The sequence below is a fragment of the Trachemys scripta genome, chromosome 2 (genome assembly GCF_013100865.1).
Source record: "Trachemys scripta elegans isolate TJP31775 chromosome 2, CAS_Tse_1.0, whole genome shotgun sequence".
In the NCBI taxonomy this organism is placed as follows: Eukaryota; Metazoa; Chordata; order Testudines; family Emydidae; genus Trachemys; species Trachemys scripta.
Genome location: NC_048299.1, coordinates 157,286,806 through 157,297,306, shown reverse-complemented (window position 1 = coordinate 157,297,306; position 10,501 = coordinate 157,286,806). Strand labels below are relative to the sequence as shown.

Genomic DNA, 10,501 nt, shown 5'->3' with positions numbered 1-10,501 from the left:
GGGCAGCCTCCAGACCCTGCGCCCCCGGCTGGGCGCTTCCCCTCCCGGGCTCCAGCTGCGCTTGGGAAGCGCCGGCCAGGGGCACAGGGTCTGGGGGCTGCCCGGCAAACCGTGAAGCCAGTAGTGCTCGGGCAGCCCTTTCCGCATGGCTGGGAGTGGGAGGGAGGAGGGGGCGGAGTTAGGGCCGAGTTGGGGTGGAGAAGGGGCGGGGCTGGGGTGGGAAAGGGGCGGGGCCATGACCCCGTGGAGGGTCCTCTTTTTTTATTTGTTAAGTATGGTAACCCTACCTACCTACCTACCTAATATAATCAGAGAAAGGCATCATTTAGTTTCACATTTGTGTGTTCAATCCTCTCAGTTTCACTTTCCTTACTTTCAACTCCCAGAAATTATCCTCGCCTCATCATTATTTTTCTCACATTCAGCAACACAGCTCTGGGACCACAGGACCTGTGCAGCACCCCCACACCTGAGTCATGTGGGCTTGGGGGGAAAAGACACTGCAGGAAGGAACCAGCTTGGAGAGAGGTGGGGAGAGGAAAGGGAGGAGGCTGAGAAATTCTTAAGCCTGCAAGAGCAGATGCAGAAGTAGCTGGAACAGGGACTTGTGGACATGGATGTCAGAATCCTTTCTGCTTTCGGACTCTGCCTTTCAACTGCTTACTCCAACAACTGCTGCCCTCATTCTGTCTCTTCCGCCTGCCCTGAATGCTCCCCTCCCTGCCTTCGCCTGCCCACTGTGTTTCCATTTAGCTAATCCCATAACAATTCCCCCAAAGAATTAAACAACAACCCATCAGATCCCCACAAAACAATCTTGACACCAGCATGACATTTGCAAACCATCATTCTGCTTGTGTGTTCTGTCTTTTCCCCTAACCTTTGCCTGTGCTGTCAATTTAAACTGAAAACCCTTCAGGGCAGGGACTGTCTATTACACTGTACAGTGCCTAGCACAATGGGACCTTGTTCTCGGTTGCTCCCCAGACAGTATCATAATGCAAATAATAAATAGTTACTCACCCAAACAGTCCCTTTTAACTTGGATAAATTATTGTAGTTAGTGTTAAACAAGTTCCTCTTGCCCCAAAAGAGAAGTTTCTGAATTCAAGACATTAAATGGAAAGAAAATTAGAAAAAGCCACAAGTTTACATTACTAATTCCCTGTCTCAAAACAGCTTACAATAATAGGACAAACCTATTCTTGCTTTTATTAAAATATATTTAAATACAAGAAGGTCCATCCAAAACTCCAGAAGACCTCTGTCCTGCAAGTTATTGGTCAAAATCATAAAACTGCCTATAACACTGTATAGATAAAATTGTACTTCCGTGAATATACAAATCAAAAGTCAGATCTAAAGCAAACTAAACTTTCTAAAAAGAAACAGGAGTACTTGTGGCACCTTAGGGTATGTCTACACTATGAAATTAGGTCGAACTTATAGAAGCTGGTTTTATAGAAATCGGTTTTATACAGTCGATTGTGTGTCCCCCCACATAAAATGCTCTAAGTGTATTAAGTCGGCAGACCATGTCCATAGTACCGAGGATAGCATCGACTTCCAGAGCGTTGCACTGTGGGTAGCTATCCCACAGTTCCCGCAGTCTCCGCCGCCCATTGGAATTCTGGGTTGAGATCCCAATGCCTGATGATGCAAAAACAGTGTTGCGGGGGGTTCTGGGTACATGTCGTCAGGCCCTTCCCTCTCCGTCAGAGCAACGGCAGACAATCGATTCGCGCCTTTTTACCTGGGTTACCTGTGCAGACAACATACCACGGCAAGCATGGATCCCGCTCAGCTCACCGTCACCATATGTCATCTGGGTGCTGGCAGACATGGTACTGCATTGCTACACAGCAGCAGCTAATTGCCTTTTGGCAGTAGATGGTGCAGTATGGCTGGTAGCCGTCATCGGCTATCTGGGTGCTGGCAGACGTGGGGCTGCATTGCTATACAGCAGCAGCTCCTTGCCTTTTGGCAGTGGATGGTGTATTATGACTGGTATCCGTCCTCCTCGTACTCCTCAGTGAGTTCGGTCAGAGGCACTTGGGCAGACATGTTTTGTCTCCTGGAGACTCAGTCCTGCCGGCAGTCCTATTGAACCGTCTTGATGATGATGGCTAGCAGTATCTTCTGCCAAGCACCCAGAAGATGCCGATGGCTAACAGTCATGCTGCACCATCTGCTGCCAGCTTAAGATGTAAAAAATAGATGGACCAGAATTGTTCTGTATTCATTTGCTTCCCCCTCCCTCCGTGAAATCAACGGCCTGCTAAACCCAGGGTTTTGACTTCAATCTTGGGGGGGCCATTCTCTGCGACCAGTTGTTTGTGTTTCTCCCTGATGCACAGCCACCTTTGTTGATTTTAATTCCCTGTAAGCCATGTCCTCACTCGCCCCTCCCTCTCTTCCTCCCTCCTCCGTTAGACAATAGTTTCGCACCTTTTTTCAGCCCAGACACCATAGCACTGGAATCATGGAGCCCGCTCAGATCACCACGGCAATTATGAGCACTATGAACACCACGCGCATTGTCCTGGAGTATATGCAGAGCCAGAACATGCCAAAGCAAAACCAGGCTAGGAAGCAATTGCAGCGATTGCAGCGTGGTGATGAGAGTGATGAGGAAACTGACATGGACATAGACCTCTCACAAAGTACAGGCCCCAGCAATGTGCAAATCATGATGTTACTGGGGCAGGTTCATGCCGTGGAACACCAATTCTGGGCCCGGGAAACAAGCACAGACTGGTGGGACCGCATCGTGTTGCAGGTGTGGGACGATTCCCAGTGGCTGCGAAACTTTCGCATGCGTAAGGGCACTTTCATGGAACTTTGTGACTTGCTTTCCCCTGCCCTGAAGTGCCAGAATACCAGGATGAGAGCAGCCCTCACAGTTGAGAAGCGAATGGCGATAGCCTGTGGAACCTTACAATGCCAGACAGCTACCGGTCAGTCGGGAATCAATTTGGAGTGGGCAAATCTGATTACACGCAGCCAGACACCAGGGCAGTTAGAAGAGTACAGCAGGGCGTCTTGCGCATCAGAGAAGCTTTGAAAACCAGTTTTGTGACTGGCCAGGCTACGGTGTGAAACTTCTGTTTGTTTCTCCTTGATGAACCCTCCTCCCACCCCCCGGTTCACTCTACTTCCCTGTAAACTAACCACCCTCCCCTCCCCACTTCGAGCACCGCTTGCAGAGGCAATAAAGTCATTGTTATTTCACATTCATGCATTCTTTATTAATTCATTACACAACTAGAGGGATAATTGCCAAGGTAGCCCAGGAGGGGTGGGGGAGGAGGGAAGGAAAAGCACACACTGCAGATTAAAACTTTAAAATTTTAACACTTATTGAAGGCCAGCCTTCTGATGCTTGGGCAATCACCTGGGGTGGAGTGGCTGGGTGGCCGGAGGCCCCCCCACCGTGTTCTTGAGCATCTGGGTGAGGAGGCTATGGAACTTGGGGAGGAGGGCTGTTGGTTAGACAGGGGCTATAGCGGCAGTCTCTGCTCCTGCTGCCTTTCCTGCAGCTCAACCATACGCTGGAGCATTTCAGTTTGATGCTCCAGCAGCTGGAGCATCAACTCTTGCCTTCTGTCAGCAAGCTGACGCCACCTATCCTCTTCAGCCCGCCACTTGCTCTCTTCAGCCCGCGATTTAGCCCGCCACCTCTCCTCTCATTCATATTGTGCTTTTTTGCAATCTGACATTGACTGCCTCCACACATTCTGCTGTGCTCTGTCAGTGTGGGAGGACATCTGGAGCTCTGAGAACATATCATCCCGAGTCCACCGTTTTCTTCTTCTAATCTTCACTAGCCTCTGCGAAGGAGGAACATTTGCAGCTGGTGGAGGAGAAGGGAGAGGTAGTTAAAAACGACACATTTTAGAGAACAATGGGTACACTCTTTCACGTTAAATTTTGCTGTTCGCATTACACAGCACATGTGCTTTCGTTACAAGGTCGCTTTTTTCCTCTTATATTGAGGACCTGCCGGTTTGGTGTGAGAGATCACTCATGCAGTGCCAGGCAACAGAATTCGGCTTGCAGGCAGCCATGGTAAGCCACAGTCTTTTGGCTTTTTTAACCTTCATAACATGTGGGAATGATTTCAAACAGCAGCGCCCTCATTTCCCATACCAAGCACCCATTGGGTTGGCCATTTAAAATGGGTTTGCAATGTAAAAGGAGGGGCTGCGGTTTCCGGGTTAACATGCAGCACAAACCCAACTACCCCCCGTCCCCCACACACCCAATTCTCTGGGATGATCACTTCACCTCCCGCCCCACCATGTGGCTAACGGCGGGGAACATTTCTGTTCAGCCGAGCAGGAACGGGCACCTCTGAATGTCCCCTTAATAAAATCACCCCATTTCAACCAGGTGACCGTGAATGATATCACTCTCCTGAGGATAACAAAGAGAGATAAGGAATGGATGTTGTCTGCATGCCAGCAAACACCGGGACCATACGCTGCCATGCTTTGTTATGCAATAATTCCAGACTACGTGCTACTGGCCTGGCGTGGTAAAGTGTCCTACCATGGCGGACGGGATAAGGCATCCCTCCCCAGAAACCTTTTGCAAAGGCTTTGGGAGTACATGAAGGAGAGCTTTCTGGAGATGTCCCTGGAGGATTTCCGCTCCATCCCCATACACGTTAACAGACTTTTCCAGTAGCTGTACTGGCCGCGATTGCCAGGGCAAATTAACCATTAATCATTAAACACGCTTGCTTTTAAACCATGTGTAATATTTACAAAGGTACACTCACCAGAGGTCCCTTGTGCGCTGTCAGGGTCTGGGAGCATGCCTTGGGTGAGTTCGGGGGTTACTGGTTCCAGGTCCAGGGTGATAAACATATCCTGGCTGTTGGGGAAACCAGTTTCTCCGCTTCCTTGCTGTGAGCTATCTTCATTGTCTTCATCATCATCTTCCTCGTACCCCGAACCCGCTTCCCTGTGGTGTGATTCTCCATTGATGGAGTCAAAGCACACAGTTGGGGTAGTGGTGGCTGCACCCCCTAGAATGGCATGCAGCGCCGCGTAGAAGCGGTATGTTTGTGGCTCTGCCCCGGACCTTCCGTTTGCCTCTCTGGCTTTGTGGTAGGCTTGCCTTAGCTCCTTAATTTTCACGCGGCACTGCTGTGTGTCCCTGTTATGGTCTCTGTCCTTCATGGCCTTTGAGACTTTTTCTAATATTTTGCCATTTTGTTTACTGCTACAGAGTTCAGCTAGCACTGATTCATCTCCCCATATGGCAAGCAGATCCCCTACCTCCCGTTTGGTCCATGATGGAGCTCTTTTGCGATCCTGGGACTCCATCATGGTTACCGGTGCTGATGAGCTCTGCATGGTGTGACGGAGCAGGGAGCAGGGCAGATTTGACCTGGGAATGTTGCAGGGGGGTTGCAGTGGGGATGTGGGACTTCCCTTGAAGGAAGCTACCTGAGCTGTAACCTGAGCCAGGAACGGGGGTGGGGAGAATTAACACCTTCTGCCCGGGAGACTGAACAAAGGGGAGGAGCAGCGGGAGGAGTTGGGAGTTTAGTTTCGGTTGGGGCTGGGTGGTGCAGCGCAGGGAACCCCAAGCTGGGGTCCAAGCTCCCTGAACCTCCCCGAGGGACCTAATTGAGGGGGTCTGGTCGTACCTACACGCTCTGCTTGAGACTGTGTTCCTGTCCTTAAATAAACCTTCTGCTTTACTGGCTGGCTGAGAGTCACAGTGAATCTCGGGAAGAGGGGTGCAGGGCCCTAACTCCCCCACAATCCGCAACACATGGTCACCTGTGAGCTCCACGCTGGGCAAACAGGAAATTAAATTCAAAAGTTTGTGGGGCTTTTCCTGTCTACCTGGTCAGTGCATCTGAGTTGAGAGTGCTGTCCAGAGCAGTCACAATGAAGCACTGTGGGATAGCTCCCGGAGGCCAATAACGTCGAATTCCGTCCACACTACCCCAAATCCAACCCGCAAAGGCCAATTTCAGCGCTAATCCCCTCTTCGGAGGTGGAGTAAAGAAACCAGTTTAAAGGGCCCTTTAAGTAAAAAAAAAAAGGGCTTCGTCATGTGGCCGTGTCCAGGCTTAATTCGATTTAACGCTGCTAAATTCGACCTAAACTCGTAGTGTAGACCAGGCCTTAGAGACTAACAAATTTATTTGAGCATAAGCTTTCATGGGCTACAGCCCACTTCATCGGATGCTGTAGCCCACGAAAGCTTATGCTCAAATAAATTTGTTAGTCTCTAAGGTGCCACAAATACTCCTGTTCTTTTTACAGATACAGACGAACACAGCTGCTACTCTGAAACCTAAACTTTCTAAGGAACTGTGAATAACACAGGGAATAAGAGCATACAGTACATGCAATGCAAAACAAAAAAGCAGATCAAACTTGCAAAGGCAAACCACATTATCTAGAGTGAATGTCCTTAATCCTGGAAAATGAGATTTTCCTCAAATCTTACATGTGCTGGTTCAGCATCATAGAGGTGCAGCACAGATAAAAACCAAGCCCCAATCTTGCAATTAGAGCCATGAAGAAGAGTCCTTGTGCTCACACAGAGCCCCATTGACTTTGAGACCTAAGTTTGTATACAGATCCTGAGTCTTTCCAGGCAGTGGCATAGCCAGGTTCTAACATCAGGGGGAATGAACACATAAAAAAGGCACCACCTGACATATCAAATTACTAATTACATACTTTTAAATTTGTTATACATATTTATTTGGTACTTAAAATAAAAACACAAGAATTATATTATTTTACAAGTACGTGAGCCCACTTGACAAGTTTTATTGTCCTTGGGTCTGGCTTCCATCCCCTTTCCAACTGTTGCAGCTGTCTGGAGGTGCTTGCCTTTCACGCCTTCCTCATTCATTCAACAGGGCAATTGATTAAGGGGTGGGGGGAAATGTTAGTCTATTCTTAGCAAAGAGACATTTTTCTTCTATCTTATTCTACCCTTAGGGGCTATAACATTATACCAAGGGCAATGCAAAGTTTCTACATGAGGCTTTGATACAAAGTTTTCATATACCTGGGCTCACCAGTACAAGGTTTCTATATGAGGCTTTGATACAAAGTTTCATGAAAACAGAGGTCACACGTGGGTAGACCCACTACAAGGTTATAGGAAGAGGCACAATGTAAAGTCATATGAAAATTATCAGAGATTTATCTTGGGGAATCATGGATGGGGGTAGGGGGTGGGGCGGGCTGGCTGGCCCTGCTGCTCTCTTGTTCTACAGGAACAGAGGTGACTCTAGGTACCAGAGCCATCAATCCATCACCTCTCTCCAGTGCGCCATTTAGTCAAAAAAACAAAACAAAACAAAACACTTTAAATATCCCAAAGCTTGTGTTAGTTCATATTCCTGCGGTTGCCTGGTGTTGTTGTGTATAAACTTCCCCCATAAACACTCTATTCACAGTTCCCCAAAACTTAAGTGTGGCGGACGAAGTTCATAGGCCTCAAGCCTCATCCTAACTGCTTAAGCGAATGTCTTACAGGATACAGTCCTGTAGGTTACTTGCATTATCGCTAAATAAAATAAAAGGTAAAGCTAGCTCTGTGGGCTACAATGGTTTGAACCATCTACAAAAAAAATTCTAGTTTTTTATTCTTAGTTATAAGTTTTTATAGCAATTTCTATAGAAATCTATTTAATGTCTTCCCTGTATTGGTTTAATCCCTATTAAATTCTGAGACTTTTCCATAAGGAAGGAAGCAAATAAATGTCCTTTCAGCAACCACCCACACACCTAGTTTTTTCACAAGCTAAGGAGATTTTTTGGGGAACCCCTGTTTTGAAGTATTGGTAGCAAATCATTGCCTTGTAGCTTGCCTTGACGTTATCGAAATTGTGATAGAGGGAACTCTGACCCAGTTTCTGCAAATACACACATACATAACTTTGAACTCAATGGGACTCCTTACCTGTGTAAAATTAAACTTGTGTGTAAGTGTTTGCAGGTTCAGATCCTCTGGTAGCAGGGGCAGACTTTATTACTATGGAATACGTGCCAACTTCTGAAAGCTATGACACAGAACAAAGGTTGTTTGTGGGAGAGAACAGTGATCCACCACACAACTCAAATTTTGACCCAAGATTAGATTTGTAAAAACAAGGCCAGAAGAGAGATTTGGGATGCATTTTTCTGAGCATTCCAATGGAAACAGTTTGGGTTTTCAAACAAATAAAGGTTACTCTGCAGTGTTTGCAACCCAAACTTCACAGCCCTGCGAACCTGACTGTAAACAAAGGTGGAACTGACTTTATTTATTTCCCTTGTCAGCATTGAGAGAAATGCAAAAACCAAACAACAAAAATAGTGACAGGTGAAATGGATTTTTAAAAGGCTTTATGTTTCTAATATTCAATGTTCTTTCCTACCAGATTTCTGTTTTGTTTCCACCCGGCCGCACCCCTCCCTGCCTCTATTGGACCCCTCTCAAAATCCCTGCCCCTCTGCCCCGCCCCGACTCCGCCCCCTCCCTGCCTCTATTGGACCCCTCCCCAAATCCTCACCCTGGCCCCGCCTCTTCCCCAGCACGCTGCGTTCCCTTTCCTCCCTCCCAGGCTTGCCGCGAATCAGCTGTTTCGCGGCACAAGAGCTGTGAGCCAGGGGGAGAAGCAGAAGGCAGGGGGCCCTCAGGGGAGGAGGCGGAGGTGAGCTGGGCAGGGGGGTGGGGACTGGGGAGCTGGGCTACTGGTGGGTGCTCAGCACCCACCAATTTTTCCCCATGGGTGCTCGAGCCCCAGAGCACCCAGAGAGTCGGTGCCTAAGGTGCCACTTTTGAAGAATGTGGTCAGTGGGGGAGCAGCCACTCCCCCTGCTCCCCCCCAGCTATGCTTCTGTTTCCAGGACAGAAGGCTTGTCTTTCTGGTAACACACATCAGCTTGTAATGTATTACCTTTTCAGGAAAAAAAAATAAAAGGATGATGTGACATCAGAGAGCATCCCCCAAACATTCTCTATTGTGACTCTTAGGCCATGTCTACACTATGGGTGCTACAGTGCTGCAACTACACCACTGTAGTGCCATAGTGTAGATGCTTCCTACAGCAATGCAAAGGGTTTTTCCATCAATGTAGATAATCCACTTCCCAGGGCAGTGGTAGCTAGATTGACAGAGAAATTCTTCTGTCAATCTAGCCATGTCTATATTGGTGGGTAGATTAGCTTAACTATGATGTTAAGGGTGTGAATTTTTCACACCTCTGAATATTCTACCTCTGTCGACTTACAAGTTAACTGTAGATCAGGCCTTACTCTTTTATACCCTCTGCAACAAAAGACTGAGGCCTGGGCTGCACTTAAAATTTAGGCTGGCAGAGCAAGGCTGCTCAGGGTCTGAAAAATCCACACTTCTGAGTACCGTAGCTATGCAGAGTGCACCCCCGGTGTAGATGCAGCTAGGGCAATGGAAGAATGCTTTCATCGACCTAGTTACCATTGCTCAGGGAGGTAAAAACAGTCTCCAATTTGTTCCATCTTCATCATGCCAGCGCAACCCGAGAACTGAATGTTTATCTCAATGGTCAAAAGGTGAAGCATGAAGTAGAACTGGTCTATCTAGGTGTGACCTTAGACCACACACTGAGTTACCATGCTCACCTGAAGAAGACAGCAGCTAAAGTTACAATGTTCTTAGCAAACTGCAGGTTCATCATGAGGTGCTCGTGCTCCAACTGTGCAGACGTCAGCTCTTGCCACCATGTAATCGGTGGTGGAGTACTGTGCACCAGTTTGGAGTCGATCATCACACACCAAACTGGTGGATACGCAGTTTCATGCTGCCATGCGTATCATCTCCGGCACCCTGCATCCAACTCCACTCCCATGGCTTCCAGTTCTGAGCAATATTACTCCTCCTCATAACAGACGAGAGGATAAGAGCCAGGCAGGAAGGTGTGGGGAGCCACGGCGGACTCTCTATCTGCCTGTGGTGCAAGGGACCCGAGCAGCCCCTGGCCCGTGTCCCTGCTCCCAGGGCTCCCCGCCCGCCCGGGGCAGATGGAGGATCTGCGACTCCATGGCTCCTCACAGCTGCCCACGTAACTCTTACCATGGCCAGGCTGCAGCTCCAAGGCCCGCCCCGCTGGCCGGAGCCAGGTTGGGGAGAGCTGCACGGGCAGCTGTTGGGAGCCAGCATGGAGTTGCAGACCCTCCTCCTGCCCCGGGTGGCCGGAGAGTGGGGACATGGGCCGGGGATTGCTTTCAGCCCCCCACTCCCTGGGCAGGTGGAGTGTCCACCACAGCTCCGCACAGCTGCCCAGGCTCCCCGGCCAGGCTCCACACTGGCTTGGCCGTGGGGTGGGGCCTCGAGGGGAAGAGGAGGAGAAGGGGGCGCGGTCTGCCTGGGCGAAAAGTGGGAGGACCAGGCCCTTCCACTTTCAACAAGTAGGAGGGCTATGACCTGCTGGTTTCTGGCACCACTGGCCCGGGGCCCCGGCCACAGGGGAAGGAAGAGCCGCAGCACAGTGCA

At 49.1% G+C, this 10,501-nt stretch overlaps 1 long non-coding RNA gene across 2 annotated transcripts in view; it reads right to left on the bottom strand.

Moving 5' to 3' along the window:
* The window catches only part of LOC117873050, a 24,818-nt gene extending 14,854 nt beyond the window's left edge, over positions 1 to 9,964 (bottom strand). The window contains exons 1-3 of one of the 2 annotated variants that reach the window (XR_004644628.1): positions 9,631 to 9,964; positions 7,948 to 8,047; positions 1,024 to 1,101 (exon numbers count right to left, since the gene is read on the bottom strand). This is a non-coding gene — a long non-coding RNA (uncharacterized LOC117873050). Of the gene's footprint in view, positions 1 to 1,023; positions 1,102 to 7,947; positions 8,441 to 9,630 lie in introns of those variants that run through there. The other variant, XR_004644627.1, reaches the window with a different exon arrangement.
* Positions 9,965 to 10,501: the final 537 nt, after the last annotated feature.